The sequence below is a fragment of the Camelus bactrianus genome, chromosome 28 (genome assembly GCF_048773025.1).
Source record: "Camelus bactrianus isolate YW-2024 breed Bactrian camel chromosome 28, ASM4877302v1, whole genome shotgun sequence".
Taxonomy (NCBI): domain Eukaryota; kingdom Metazoa; phylum Chordata; class Mammalia; order Artiodactyla; family Camelidae; genus Camelus; species Camelus bactrianus.
This window is the reverse complement of record NC_133566.1, coordinates 2,335,701-2,351,815: the sequence shown is the minus strand read 5'-3', so window position 1 is coordinate 2,351,815 and position 16,115 is coordinate 2,335,701. Positions and strand designations below refer to the sequence as shown.

The 16,115-nt window shown below is 42.4% G+C and overlaps 1 pseudogene; it reads right to left on the bottom strand.

Annotated features, from left to right (window-relative positions):
* Window positions 1–364: 364 nt before the first annotated feature.
* Window positions 365–2,455, bottom strand: LOC141575395 (G patch domain-containing protein 8-like; annotated as a pseudogene).
* Between the last annotated feature and the right edge of the window lie 13,660 nt (window positions 2,456–16,115).

Genomic DNA, 16,115 nt, shown 5'->3' with positions numbered 1-16,115 from the left:
GTATAAAAAGTAGATGGAGGAGGGGAATATTTCAACTTGACTGTTGGGCGGTGTTGCTGCAGAGGGGCGGGTAGCACTTCCTGGTGCGCTGTAGCTTAGGAACACAGGCGAGGGAGGGGCAAACAGAAAGGGGAAAGGGAACAAAATCCCTTTTGGGGATAGCAGTAGATTTTAGAGCGAACCCTTTAGAGTAAACCCAAAGCAAACCTCAAATCTAAAACCACCCCTGCAAGTCATAATTCAATTCTTTGGCTGTCAGACAGCCCATCCCAGCTTTTACTTGCTGGTATTAATGGCTCAACACTCCCAAAGGAAGAGTTATGGGCCACCTTCCCTGGCCCTACCTGGACTTCTATCCCTCAGCTCATGTGCCCTGGCTGGGGTGATGTTGCAGGTCCTGACCTGAGAAGATGGGGCGAAGCAGTGGGTGAAGGCGGGGGTGGTGGCAGCTGCTGCGGCAGGCCACGAGGCAAGCAGGGCCAGGTAGAGGGCAGCATGTGGGACGGGGTGGAAGGTGAAAGGCCCAGGATGGACCGCTGAGGCGGGAATGATGTGGATGGGATGGCTAGTGAGAAAGGTGGCAGGGTGGCCAGGGATGATTGCGTGAGTAAGGTGGGACAAGGAAATGAGGATCAGGTGAGGCTGGGGAGTATGATGTACTGGGGCAAGGGCTGGGGTGAGGGTACGGGTGGATGCCGATGGCGGCGGCAGCTGCTGCGGCTTGATGCTGTAGGACACAGGCTGAGTGGCTGTGTCGGAGGTGGCAGAGGCTGTGGCTGGCTGCTGAGTGTGGACGGGCTGCCAGGCTGGAGCGGCTGGGCTGGGGCAGCAGAGGCTGGGCAGGCATTTGCTCGCTGGGCCAGCAGCTGCTCTGGGTGTGTGCTGTGTGGCCTGCTGGAGCTTGCTGTGCTTCTCCAGCCCCTGGGGGGCTAGGGAAGCACCTCGGTCCATCAGCTGAGTCAGTCCTAGGCTTCCCCCCGACCCCGGAGGTGCATAACTGGGGAAGTGCTCCAGGTCTGACGCTGTAGGCAGCAAGCCGGGTTCCACAGGGCCTGGTTGGCTGCCACTCTCCGAGGACTCGAGGGTGTCCCCAGCACTGGCATCAGGGAGCAGTTATGGGTGATGGTTGGGTCCCCAGGATAGCAGTCAGAGTGCACTGGGGAGCCTAGCGGAGCCACAGGGTGATTAGCAGTGGCTTCTTCAGACTCTGGCTCTTCTGGGGGCAGGTCTGATAAGGGGCTGGCTGTTTCCTCTGAGGGGAGCTGATGTCCAGATGGGGCATCTCTGCTCCCTGGAGGCCCTTCTCCTGTGTCTGACTGTTCTTGCTCTTCCCCCTTTCTCAGCCAGACTCTTCACATTTCTTGGGGCTAGGCTTTCAGGAAGCTGGGAGCTTTCCTATTGGTGGAAGAACAGGCTTACTGCTAAGAGAAGGTGGGAGCTTGGGCCCAAACTGACCTTGTGGAGGGTCCTTGAGCTTCAGCCAGCTTTACTAGGGGTGGCCAGCATCTCCTCACTCACACTGGGTTTCCTCTCCACTTTCCTCGACTGAATCTTCTCCAGTAGTTTGGCAGTGACAGTTCTTGTCTTCAGGGCTGCAGTCACCTTCTGACCCTCTTCCTGCACCGATGTTGCTGTTCTGGGAAGGTGGGCCTAACCCTCTGCCATCTTCTTCTTCTCCCCGGGGCCTCCTCCCCAACCCGATCGAAAACAGTGGGGCGACCGGGAGCGGTAGATTTTAAAGCGAATGAAGTCTCGACAACCAGACCGCCTGTCCTCGGGGCTCTCGTGACCCCATGATCCCTTCCTGGAGCCTGACCTCTGGGAGGGGCTCCAGGTGTGCCGCGGCCCCTGCTGCAGCTCCGGCTCCGCCGCCGGCTGTGGGACCTCGATCGCCCCCTCGTGCGACTCTGAGACAGGCGCCGGGACTGGCCGCAGCTGGGGCTGTGGTCATCACCAGAAGATGAGTATTTGTGCGCTTTGGACCGGTGCTTGGAATTGGCTTAGTCTGAGTCATCCGAGTCATGGGAGCTATTGGAGTGCCTTTGTGATCGGTCACTATAGCCACTGTAGCTGTCACCAGAGGAACTGCGCGGCCTACTCTGGCAGCTCTGGTCTGAAGACGCGTCTGAGCTACTTGAGTAAGAAGGCCGGGGAGGAGCGGCGTGAGGAGCGGCGCCGGCCAGGCCGTGAGCGGCTGCGGGAGTGCTCGCTGCCCGGCTCCTCCACCCCCTGCTCCCCCCTCCTCCCTCCTCCTCACTGTACTGGGGTGGAGACTTCAGGTGCAGCCGGCGTGACGAAGCACGATCACTATCCTCATCTCTGCTGGGTCGACTCCGATGGCTGGAGCGGCTGCTCCGTTTGGTGCTAGCTCCTCGCTGGCAGGATGAAGCTGGAGGTTCATCTTTGTGTTTCCTCTCACCGTGATCTTGGGAGGTGCCACCGGCCCCACCTTCATCCTTCTTGCCGCTATTTCCTTCTTCAGCTAGAATGGGTCTCCGCTGGGAACCGTCCTGAGCTCGCCGCGTCTTCGTGGTGGTGCAGGGCTACCACTCCCAGCGGTTCTGGTTTAGGCCCCGGCTCAGAAGCTTCTGGGGCTGATGACTTATTTTTCTTTTGTTTTCATTTCTTGCGCTTCTTAGACTGCTCCCCAGACTCTGCCTTAGAGCTTTTCTCTTCTGGGTCAGCTTTGTGTTTCCATTTGTGTTTGCTGGATTTTTTGTGTTGCTTTTTCGTTTTGTGTCTGTGGGACTTACCAGATCATTCTTTCTTGCTAGGAAGGCTTCTCCATGTGTCTTCTGTCTCTGACCCATGGCTGCCTCTGGATTCTTGCTTATTCAGGCTGCTACAGGCAGACCCTGAAGCAGGGGCATCCAATCCACCTCCTGAAGAATGCTCTACATTATGCCCCTCTTCCTTGCTTTTATTTGGCTCACCAGGATCACAGCCTTGGAGACGGTCCTTTGAGGAGCCTCCTATGTCCTTTGGCTTTTCTGTCCCTTTAGCTCTGGCATCGTTGTTCTTTGAAAGCTTAAAGTCAAAGTACAAAGAGTTACAACTGTATGAAATGGAGGGTTCTGCCTTCGTGAAAATTAATAGTTCTGATGGTCAGTGGAGGGCAGTGCTTTCATCTTTGCTCAAAACTGGAAAGAAGGGACCAGTAGGATGTTTAGGCCCCTCCCGGCTTTCTTTCCCTGGTGGAGGGGCCTGAGGGGGTTCTTTAGAAGGGTTAGACTCTCTGAATCCTTCTGACTGACTTTCTAAGCTTTGTTCACTTTCATCCCCTCCTGAGGTCGTCTTTGTCTCAGCTTTGCTCCTACGCTCTGTGGGCTCAGCCACACTGGTTTCCGTCGGTCTTTTCTAATCCTTGGCTTGCTGCCAGCTTGACGCAGCCCTTAGGCTTGGGAGAACTACTTGTTTTGCTCTCTGGGGATTCTTTGGGTGTGTACTATTATCACCTTCCCTTTGTTCGCTGGCTGTCATGAAGAGTAGGAAAGGAAGATTAGGTTTTACTTCGCACTGTGCTGGGAGGATGTAGTGGTAGTATTCTGGCTCTGCAGCCCCAGCTCCTTCTTCTTACTTCATTCTTTTTAACTTAGATAATTTTGAGACAAGGGACCCTCCATCCTGAGCGTGTTCATCCTCTTTTTTTACCATCAAGATTACTGCTACCATCAGAGTCTCCCACCTTCTGAAGTCCTTAGTCAGAAGCCTTCTCAGCAGCTTTTGTTCCATCTTCAGAGGTCCCTTCCTCTGCCTGGTCACTGGAAACTGATGCTATTGATTCAAGTTTGACAGGACCCTTCTTGGCAAAGGAAAATGACAGCCCCAGTTTTTGCAGTGGGGTCCCCAGATTATTCTTAATGCCAAAGCTGATGCCTTGAGAGGCTAGCCAGTGAGCCTGTGCCAGTCCAGTGGTATTAGTGATTTGTATTGCAGTAAAAGGGCCTCCTTTATCTGTGGAGAATTCAGATCCCAGGCCGCAAGTAGCGGGCCACTTCCAGGTGCACATTCAGCTTGTTTTCTTTGCTCTGCCAGCTCATGGAGCCACCGTAGGGCTTTCTCCTGTTTCCCCTCATCCTTGCGGGATTTTGAAGATACATTTCAAGCAAACTCTCTCTGCTTAAGATCCTTCCATCTCTGCTTGTGTGCATGACCATAGGAGTTGATATGGTTGTCAAATTCCTGGTGTTTCTGATATTGCTTATCACGGAGTTCACAGTAAAAGCTGGCTCTGAGATCTTCCAATGCTTTGGCAATAGCCTTTTCTTTGTCAACATAATCCCTGTACTTATGTCTCAGTTCTTCTGTGTCTTCTTTTTCCACTTCTAGGACACGGTGCCGTACCGCAGCATCTTCAGCATAAGCAAGCTCCATTTCCATGCAAACCCATGCCCATGACATCATACTTGACAACAATCGGAATGGGATCAGTTTTCCCCTGAAGAGATTTTCCCCAATGCCTGGCCCAGCTTCCACCCATGTGTCTGGAGTAAGTGATGTCCAATACTCTCCAGTTCTATAGGCTTGTCAAGTGATGCTTGTTCAATTTCCAAATGTCTTTCTTCATACTGATCAAAGTGATTACCCTGAAAATCTTGGTCCTTGTTGAAGTGGGAGAAGCAGTCTGCCCTCTTGCCGCCTTCACTCCTCTCAGGATGATGTTCTCCGGTTCACTCCTTCCCTCCCATGACACCTGCCCCTTGCTCCCCTCTTGGTGATTCTTAAACTTTGTGATTTCTGAATTACATTTCATGGAGAAGGCTGAAATATGCTTGGTGCTTTTGAGGAACAGCCAGTATGACTGCCAAGGACTATGCCAAGGGAAGGTATTAGGAAATGAAATTAGTGAGGTAATAGTGTAATATCATATAGGGCGCTAGGCTATTGTAGCAACTTTGACTTTTGCTGTGAGTGATCTGGGAAGCCATTCAAGGATTTTGGACAGAGGATTGACATGATCTGACTTTGAGTTTCACTAGAATTCTCTGGCTGTTATGTTGAAAATAGAAGTTGGTAGGGGGTAAAGACAGAAGCAGGGAGATCAGTCAGGAAGCTGTTACACTGGCAAAAGGTGGTGGTTCTTCAAACAGGGTGGTAGAAGTGGAGATTATAAACTGTGCTCAGATTCTGGATACAGGGCTGACGGAATTTGCTGATCAATTGAATGTGCAGTGTGAGTGAAGTCAAGGGTTAGTTACCCTGTAGTTTTTGGTTTGAACAACCAGAAAGTTGGAGTTAATATCAATTGAAACAGGAAAAAAATGGAAGGAACATGTTTAGGGAGGAACCTGAGGAGCTTGGTTTTGAGATGTTTACTGACATCCAAGTGAAGATACCAGGGAGGCAGCGGGGTGTAGAGTTCAGAAAAGAAGTGTAAATCATCACTGTGCAATAAGACTTCCTGTGTTGATGGACATGTTCTGTTTCTGTGCTCACCAGTTTTGTAGTGGTAGTTAGACTGAGTGAGATCACGAATAGAATAAATGTAGATAGAGGAGGGAGGAGATGAGTGGACTGAATCTGGGACATGCCAGTGATTAGAAGCTGAAGAAGAGGAAGTATAGGGGTGTTCAGCTCTGTCGAGGACAAACAGGAGACTGATTGCCCAGAATCTAAATGAAGAGTTTCAAAGAAAAGTGAGAGATTAGCTGAATCAGACGCTGCTAATAGGTTTTGCAGGATGAAGACTGAAAAAATGACCATTGATCGAGCTGTAGGGAAGTAATCATTAACCTTGACAAGTACGTGGGATGAGTACCTGACTAGAATGGGCACAAGAGAAAATCAGAAGCCCTCAGACATAGCCAGCAGTAATGTAACACAGTGCAGCCACTGTGGGAAATGATTTATCAGTTCCTTAAAAAGGTAAATACAAGCCAAAACATGGAAACAGCCTAAATGTCCATCAACAGGTGACTGGATAAAGAAGATGTGGTATATTTATACAATGGAATACTACTCAGCCTTAAAAACTGACAACATAATGCCATTCGCAGCACCATGGATGCTCCTGGAGAATGTCATTCTAAGCGAAGTAAGCCAGAAAGAGAAAGAAAAATACCATATGAGATTGCTCATATGTGGAATCTAAAAAACAAAAACAAAAGCAAACAAACAAAAACAAAAGCATAAATAAAGGACAGAAATAGACTCACAGAGAATACAGACTTGTGGTTACCAGGGGGGTGGAGGATGGGAAGGGATAGACTGGGATTTCAAAATTGTAGAATAGACTACACTGTATAGCACAGGGAAATATACACAAAATGTTATGATAACTCACAGAGAAAAAAATGTGACAATGAGTGTGTATATGTCCATGAATAACTGATAAATTGTGCTGAACACTTGAATTTGACACAACATTGTAAAATGATTATAAATCAATAAAAAATGTTAAAAAAAGGTAAATACAGAATTACCATAGGAACCTACAGTTTCACCCAAGAGAAGTAAAAATACATGTCCATACAAAAACCTGTACTGAAATATTCATAGCAACATTATTCATAATAGCCAAAACATAGAAACAGCCCAGCTATCCATGAATTTATGAATGGGTAAGCAAACATGGTGTAGCCATACGCTGAGTCATTATTCAGCCTTAAAAAGGGATGTACTGATACATGCTAAGGTATGGAAAAGCTTTAAAGGTATGATAAGTCAAAGAAGCCAAGTCACAGAAGACCACATATTATGTGATTCCATTTATACGAAGTGTCCAGAACGGGCAAATGTATACAGACAGAGAGTAGGTCAGTGGTTGCTTAGAACTGGGGGAGGTAGGAGGGAAGTAGAGACTGACTGCTAATAGGTATAGAATTTCTTTTAGTTGGGGAGACAAATTTTATAATTAGATCATGTTAATTTCACAATCCTGTTAATATACTTTAAAAACATTGATACTTTAAATGGGTTAATTATATGGTATGTGAATTGTATTTCAATAAAGCTGTTTTTAAAAAGAGAAAGGTAAGGAATTGACAAGAGTACTTGAGACGAATAGAAGAATTAGTCTTAGGTAGTACAGCTAGTTCATCCTTAGCAACAGGAGGGAAGATAAGATGTATTAAAAATAGATGCAGGTAAGTGGGTAGATGGTGGTTGTGGTAGCTTTTTGGAAGGTCTTTTGACTGGTTTTTTTTCTCTCAGTGAAATGGGAAACCAGACCATCAGCTGAGAGTGAGGATGAAAGAGGAGCTGTTGAGGATGGGAAGGAAGGTGTAACACAGACGAGTGAGGAGGGAGGTGCAGGACGATTCCTCAGCATCACCTGTGAGGTTGGTGAGACCAGCCAGCAGGGCTTCTCCAGTCACATTCCGCTGCACAAGGGCAGGTCTGAATAGCGAGATTTAACCAGAGCTGGGTTTTTGCCAAGTGAGCACGTTGAAGAGTCTACAAAATTGAAGATATGTGTAGAGAGTGATTATAAACATGAGCCATAGAATTTAAGTTGCATTAAGAGACAATAAGGCTATAAATATGTGGAAGGAAGATGTGATTGGGTTAATGGATGGTAGGCTCTGATAGAGCTGAAGAATTTTTGGAACCTGATAATAACAAACCCATGTGACCATAAGATCTGAGATAAGGTGAAATAGAAGATTTTTGTTGGAGAAGATGTCAATTAACAAAGGCCAGGGTATCAGATGAGTTATCTCTATGAATATTGAAATTACTGAAATTTATGGCAAGGTTTGTGACAGAAAGAGAGCTGGAAATGAGGAGATTCAGTGAGAACATCTCAAGACCAGTCAGAAGTTGGTGGAGGACTATAGTCAGGTGGGTGGACAATGGGTAGTATTAGATGATGGCACGGGTATTGCAACTCGGCATTTCAGGGAGAAGAGGGAGAAGGAATGACAATGAGGAGCAATAGATACCTGATCTACCTCCAGGCTCACTGGTAAGAATGTATGAGAGAAAAGAGCTTTCACTAGAGAGGGTGGGAGTATCATCAAAGGACAAATTTAATTTAGGCAAGAAGGTAAAGGACAAATTAAGAAAACAAAATACTTGGAAAATTTTGTTGTTGAGAGACCATGAGTTCCAGGGGACACTGAAATTCAAGATAAGAATTTAGGAGTCATTCATATAAAAATAGTATTTAAATCTTTGGAAATTGGTGAGATCATGAAGAGAGGAAGTATAGAGAGAGAACAGAAGTGGGCCCAGGATTGTCCCCTGAAGCTTCCCAGCATGCCAAGATTTGGGTAAAGCAGTGTTTCTCACCTTTTTTTTCATTGTTCCCCAAGGAGCCTTTGTAGACATTTGTGTCCTAATCATGCACTCCAGGAAATTTTAACACCACAGATACACTGTTTGTCTCTTCATGTACTGTGACCCTTTGAAGGCCACAAACCATTATAATATCTGAGATAATTTCCCCCCACCTTCCAAGAAGCATTTTTTGCTCCTTTGGGGGCAAGGTTGCCTCCACTGAACTGCATGGGTCACAGGATAGAGAAGTGAGGGGAGGAGTAACCACTAAGACAGGAGAAAAGCCAGGAGAGGGTGACATAGTGAAGCCAGGAGAAGGAGCGTGTGAGAAGGGACAAGAAAGGGTCCTGAATACTGGAGAGTACTTTCCACATGATTTGGCAACGTGGAGGTTACTGTGACCATCACAGAAGCAGCGTCAGCACACTCACGGGCCAGAAATGCAGCGGTGAGTGAAGAGCATCTAAGAGGCGAGTAAATGAAGGCTCAAGTGAGGGTGGCTTTGAGAAGCTTGTCTGTAGATGAGTATGAGGAGTCGGCGAAGAGCAGGAGGAGGCTTAATGGGGAACATGAGCCTTGCTGTCAGTTGTGTGATACAGTTAGACTCTAAACCCTTACAAAGAAGCAGAAAGAATGTTTTGGTAGGTGGAAACTATTTTAAGCTCAAGCTAGAGGTGAAAACATGTAAGACGTATTTGGAAGAATGGTGAAGGAGTACAATTTGCCTGTGGTTGGTAGCTGTGTGTCACACTGTTTTAGGGATGGAGACTGTATTAGTAGGCTGCAGCTAAACTCAAGAGTCTTGGGAGCTAAGCAGGACAGTTTGGGTTTACTATGGTAGGCCGCTTAATTTATCTTAGTTTCTTACATGGAGTAAATAACATGTTAAGTGCAATGTTTAGGGTGGTCTGGTTGAGACCAAACAGGAAACAGTAGTTCACATGTAGTCAAATATTAACAGATTTTTGAATGCCTACTCTATATAGAAAATGTGTATTTTTGAGCCCAGTTTCCTATTCATCTCTTCCATTATCCAACCACTGTCTGCCCTACTTTTTTGGTTCTCATATCGTGACCATAGTCACCTAAATATGCACTGTCCAGTATAGCAGTCACTAGCCACGGGTGGATATTGAGCGCTTGAAATATTGCCAGGGTGAACTGAGATGTTCTCGAAGTGTAAAATACACCCTGGATTTCAAAGATTTAGCCCACACAAAAAAGAATATAAAATATCAATAATTATTTAAAATGATTATGTGTTGAAATTAAATATTTATAATATACTAGGCTAAATAAAATGTTATTTATTAATTTCACCTGTTTCTTTTTACTTTTTTTAATGTGGCTACTAAAAATTTAAAGTTACACATAGACTCGCATTTGTGGTTTGCATTATATTCCTACTGGACAGCGCTAACCTAAATCATGCTGCCAAGCCACAGCTGCTAACTGCTTTCTAGCTCTGCTCTCTGTGCTGTCAGAGGCTGATGCCACCTACCTGCCCTCCACCCTGCTAGTTAATGCCATCAATCTACTTGTCTTTGTCTACACTGCCCGGTGAGAAAATGAGCTCATTTGCTGTTAGTTCCCATAACTAAAGAACACGTAGTGGCAGAGACCCATGAGCAGAGGCAGAGGGTGTCTGAGTGGAAGAACTAATGGTAGAAAAGGGTAGGACTGGAGTGGAAATAAAAGCATTGTCAGTTGTAATGCCTCATCATTTACAGATGAGGTGAGCTCAGAAAGGTGAGATAACGAGCTGTCTCTATCTGGACACCTTCTTGTCAGATTGTTAAAAATCTCAAAAATATATCCCCTTTCCCTCTCCACCCCTCAAAAGTGTTTTTAGTATATTTTAAATTCCTATACTTTTCTTTTTCTTCTCCTCTCCCTTTTTTCTTATCCAGCAAGCACTGACTTATGTACTGCGGACAGCTTATTTGAAGGTGTCAGCAATACAGTCAGTGCGACTACATAAACGTACTTTACAATGAAAACGTTAACATGGTATTTTTCTTGAAAAGAAAGTAACTTGGTATATTAAATTTATCTAGCTAGCAAAGTCCTGAGGAAATAGGACACATAATAGAGAATTTTTTTAATTAGGGAAAAAGAAAAATCAATGAAGGCTATCCAGATCCGGGGTACCTAAAGAGGCCTGAACATCCTTAATGAGGGGGCTCAGCTGCCAGGGACGTCGTGAGAGTAGTATGATCCTAATGGGAGGGGGGAGGAGCGAGCCAGCATGATGTGAGGAAAGAGATTCTGAAAACTCGGCCTCACCAAAAGTGAACTTCATTCAAGGCCAATCCTGCCAGAACAAATGGTTTAATTTTCTAAGCTCTGTGGATTTTCTCCTCTTGAGCTTACTCCAGTTCTCTGGAGAAACCAGAGATACTTTTGCATTAATAAGCAAACAATAGAAGAAAGATTGCAAAAGACTGTAAAATTAATTGCTTCCCTAGCACCTAGCTGAGGAACCACAGGGAATGGGGATTTTGGCTGGCAAAGGTTAGAGGAGGAGTGAATTTTAATTTGGAAATTTCTGTTCCTAGAGTGTTAGAGCAGGGCCAGAGCTGGGCACAGCTTGTTGGAGGCTCTAGCGTGGGGAGAGGAACACGGCAAGCTGGGGTACCTAGGAAGCGCTGGGGGATCTCAGTAATAAGGTGAGGAGGAGGTGAAGGTGGAAAGCAGAAAATGGGTAGGAAGACAAAGTAAAAAAGCATAGCACAAACTAGAACGTGCAGCGTGACTTTAACCACGCAGGCCAATCTGTGTGATGGTGAGACTAGCACTGTGTGTCACAGTCAGGAAAATAGTTATTGAGATGGTGGTGCTGTCTGACTTTTCAAAAGATAACTTATGTTCATCTTTTGAAAACAAATACAATAAAAGGAGGTCAGTGTGGAAACATTTTAATTTTGTTCAGAGTTGACTGTCTCTCCTTTTTCCCAAATGCTCACCTGGGGCTTCTGCCAAGCCTTCTCTTCCATTTTTGGCTTAATGTAGCTAGCTGCAGGTTTTTGTTCCTTGATTTCTCTTTGTCTAGAATATCCCATTAGTAGCAAAGTCTGATGGATCCTTTCTCTGAAATCCTTTCCTCTCTCTGTGTGCTGGTGCTTCACAGCAGGGTTTACTGCAGACTCTTTTGTTTCCTCTCCTCTCCAAATTAGCTTATGTACCATTGTTACCTTCCTAAGCACCAATTTCATCCTTCACTTGTCTGCTTTATTAAAAGCATAAAGATCCCTTATGATTTTTCACAAATAGCCAAACTTATTAATGTATTATTTATGATTTTCTATAATCTGATCAAGTTTGCCCATCCAGCCATATTTCCCACCACTCTGCAACATAATCTTATGTATAAACCTTCTTATAATCTGTCCATATGGCACGATGTTTCTTATGTGTGTTTTTTCCATCACTTGTTCTCCCTCAGAGAATGCTGCTTCTCTCACTACCTTGGCAAGTTCTGTCCATTTTTCTGAATCTGGTTTAGATATGATCCTCTCCAAAGGATATTTCTAAGTGCTAAAGGATTTATCAACATCTCTTTTCAAACTCATTCGGTGCTTAAGGCATTTATTGCATTTTACACTTTATTATACTTTATCATTATCTTAATCTCTGTTTCCTGTATGTTCTTTGCCCAACTGGATTATTAGCTTCTTTAAGGGAACAGGCATTTCCAAACAAGTTATTTGCTTTAACCTGTTACTAAACACAGAATAGATTCTCAATATTTTTGATTGAAATAGTGTTGTTGACCAATTGTGATAGAAAGGTTAGATAAGCGAGATAAAGCAGCATCCGTAAGCGATGATTTACTTAGATATCTGAAGCTGAAAGCTGCTCCCTTAGAAACTCAAACTCAGTCTTGTAAAAAATCTAACTCTCTATTATAAGTTTTCCTAAAAATATAGATATCTATTGCTGCATAACATATCAGCTGAAAATTTGGTTGCTTAAAATAATGAACCTTTGTTATCTCATGTAAGTCAGGAAGCTGGGTGCAGGTGAGTGATTCTGGCTTAAGGTCTCTCTCTCTCTCATGAAGTTGCATTCAGTGTGTCAGCTAGGATGCAGTCTCATCTCCAGCCCAACTCAGGAGGATCTGCTTTCAAGCTTATGTGGTTATTGGCAGGATTCAGCTCCTCACAGGTTGTTGGATTGAGGTCCTCAGTTCCTCACTGTGCCCAGAGGCCTCCTTCAGCTCCTTTCCATGCAGGTCTCTCCAGGACAGCTCAAAATATGGCAGCTGGCATTCCTCAGAGGGAGCAAATGAGGGAGCACCATGCCCAAAGCCACAATAGTTTGTATTCTTATTTTGGAAGTGGTATCTCATTAATTCTGTCATTTTATTCACTAGAAGGGAGTCCAATCCACACTCAAGGGAAGGGGGTTATAAAAAGGTATGACTGTCAGGAGATGGGGATGATTGAGGTCCATTGAAGAGGCTGCCTCTATCAACTAGGCTATTCTCTTGTCCACAGAGGTTTTCTGACATCAGAAAAAGAGGAGTTCTTAACTGGATTTTTTTCCAAAATTATTCTATTCTTAGCACTTAAGTTTTTAATCAATGATAGCCTTTCTAGAGTCATTTTAATATTGAATAATATAGTGTTCTGCATCTTGACCCTTCTAAAGTGTTAGGAAAGCATATACTACAGTCTGTTATCAGGATCAATACAGAACTTTAATGAAATACAGGATACAAGTATAGCAAATATGCTCTCAATCATTTGAATAAATAATGTATAAAACTTACTCAAAACATAATTTTCAGTTAAATGTATTAAAACCTCAACATATAAATATATAATGTGCCATGTATGATAAGGACACAAACATATTTGTTAAGTGTGTGTGTGTGTGTGTGTGTGTGTGTATGTATATCATATATATTTCTATGAATCAATTAGTTTAATGCTTTTAGGGCTATATAATTCTATGAATCAGTTAATTTAATGCTGTTAGGGCTATATATTTCTGTGAATCAATTAATTTAGTGCTTTTAGAGTTCCTGTGCCTATGGTGGAATAAAATTACTACTAGATTTTGCTCTTAAAGTACTAATTAAAAGCATAAATAATAATATATTGATGCTCATAGGAATTCTTTCATTATCAGAGTTGGAAAGATTAAGAGAATACTTGATGCAGTCTTTAGAAGTTTATATTAAATTAGAAAATAAAGATTATATTAACAGTTTCATCAACATGTTAGTGACTTGGGAGGCTGGATGAGAAGTTGGTTCCATATGTTACTGTTTATATCAAAATAAATTCCAGGTAAGTTAAAGATTTAAACATTAAAAAAAGCAAACATAAAATTACATGAAGAATGCATTTGGAAATGTTTGTAGACTCTGAAAAGGTGAATATCTTTCTAAACATGACATCCAACCCAGAAGCCATTATAGGAGAACTGACTGTATTAAAACTAATTATTTCTGAATGGTGAAAATAGGCAAAAAATGGGGAAAATAAATATTTACCACACATATAACAGGAAATGTTCTAATTCGTCTAATAGAAAAATAACTTTTATAATTCAATAAGAAAAGAGTAAAACTTGTATAGGCAAGTGATTCAAAGAAAAAAGTGTATATAGTTAATACATAGTTAAAAAGGCAAAACATAGATTAAAAAGGTACTGCATATATTAAAATAGTGCTACATATGTTTAAAAGGTGCCACATACACTAAAAGTCATATATGTATTAAAAATGTGATCCACAAATGATAAATGCTAGAGAGAATGTGGAGAAAAGGGAACCCTCCTACACTGTTGGTGGGAATGTAGTTTGCTGCTGCCATTATGGAAAACAGTATGGAGATTCCTCAAAAAACTAAACATAGACTTACCCTATGATCCAGCAATCCCACTCAGCATATATCCAGAGGGAACTCTGATTTTAAAAGATATGTGCACTCCAATGTTCATAGCAGCACTATATACAATAGCTAAGACATGGAAACAACTTAAATGTCCATCAACAGATGACTAGAAAAAGAAGCTGTGATGTATTTGTACAATGGAATACTACTCAGCCATAAAAAATAATAAAATAATGCAATTTGCAATATCAGTGGACTTGGAGGTCGTTATTCTAAGTGAAGTAAGCCAGAAAAAGAAAGAAAAATACCATATGATATCACTCATATGTGGAATCTAAAAAAAGAAAAAAGACACAAATGAACTTATTTACAAAACAGAAACAGACTTACAGACATAGATGACAAACTTATGGTTACTGGGGGATAGGAGGTGGGAAGTGATAAATTGGGAGTTTGTGCTTTGGAAATATTAACTACTATATATAAAATAGATGAACAGGTTTCTTCTGTACAGCACAGGGAACTATATTCAATATCTTGTAGTAATATATAATAAAAAATATGAAAATTAATATATGTATGTATATGTATGACTGGCACATTATGCTATACACCAGAAATTGACACAGTGTAAACTGACTATACTTAAATAAAATTAATTAATTAATTAATTAAAAGGTGATACCAATAAAAGTACATGTATAAAAACTATTAAACTTTTTGAAGAATAGTTGCTTTACAATATTATATTAGTTTTAGATATTCAGTATAGTGATTCAGTATTTTTATAGATTATCCTCTGTTAAAAATTATTACAAGATAATGGTTATAATTCCAAGTGCTATACAGTATATCATTGTTTGTATCTTTCAGTTCCGTACCCCTGTGTTGCCCCTCCCCCTTCCCTCTCTCCACAGGTAATCGCTAAGATATCAGTATTTTTAATGTAAGGAGAAGTTTGTTTATGTCTAAGAATGGCAGACATTTAGAAGAGTGGTAACGCTTGTTCTTGGAAAAGTGTGGAGGTAATGTTTATACTTGTTGATGAAACTTGGTTAAACCTTTTAGAGCTTTATTGTAGTGACATGGCAAGATGCTCAAATATATTGTAAAGGGTAAGAAAAAATTCCAAAGCATTGTAGGATGTACACTGGAAAAATTTATGTGAGACTGTGACTAACGGTTAACATTGATTTTCTCTGAATGGGATTGAGGAGTCACTTTTGTATGTCGCATGTTGCTATAATTTATCATTAAAATATATTACCTTCGTAATTAGAAAGAAAACATTTCTAAAAGGCAATTTTACAATTTCTCTTTACAGGAGATTACATGTTTGATACAAAGCCAAAAGAAATGCCAGAAATTCAACATTTAAACTATGAGCAGGTAATTGACACAGTTTTTGTTATATTAAAATATGTAATTTTAACTTATGGATGTATTCTTTGATCCCTATCAGTGGCTTTTCAGGTATATTCTTTGATTTCTTTATTTTGAACACCCTTTCAAAAATATAAAAAACATCCTTTTTGTAAATGAGGATAAAGAATTTTTATTATTTTTTAAATGTGATGATGTATGGTGGTTTTATTTTTAAAGCCCTATCATCTAGATATGTGTACTGAAGTATTTATGGATGATATAAATATGTCTGGGCTTTGCTTCAAAATAATACAGACGAGGGGAAGTGGGTGGGGGTAAGGGTGAGGCGTCTTAGCCAGGGGCACATGGGATTATTATAATTGTCTACTTTTGTGTCTGCTCAAAATTCCCTACAATAAAAAATAATCATAAAAAAATGCAAATCAGATCAGTCTCTCCCCTCAAAAGCTTCCTCAGCTCCGCAGTTACTTAGGGTAAAATCCAAATATTTCCCTGTGTGGTTGGGACCCCACCACCTTCTGCAGGCTTCTCTCTGTCCCTCAGAAACCCCAAGCTCCTTCCCACCGCTGGGCATTCGCATCACCTGCCACCTGCCCCCTCTACCTGGAGCCCCCCACCACCTTATCAACACACCTTATCAACCCTCCCTCACCCCCCAGGTCT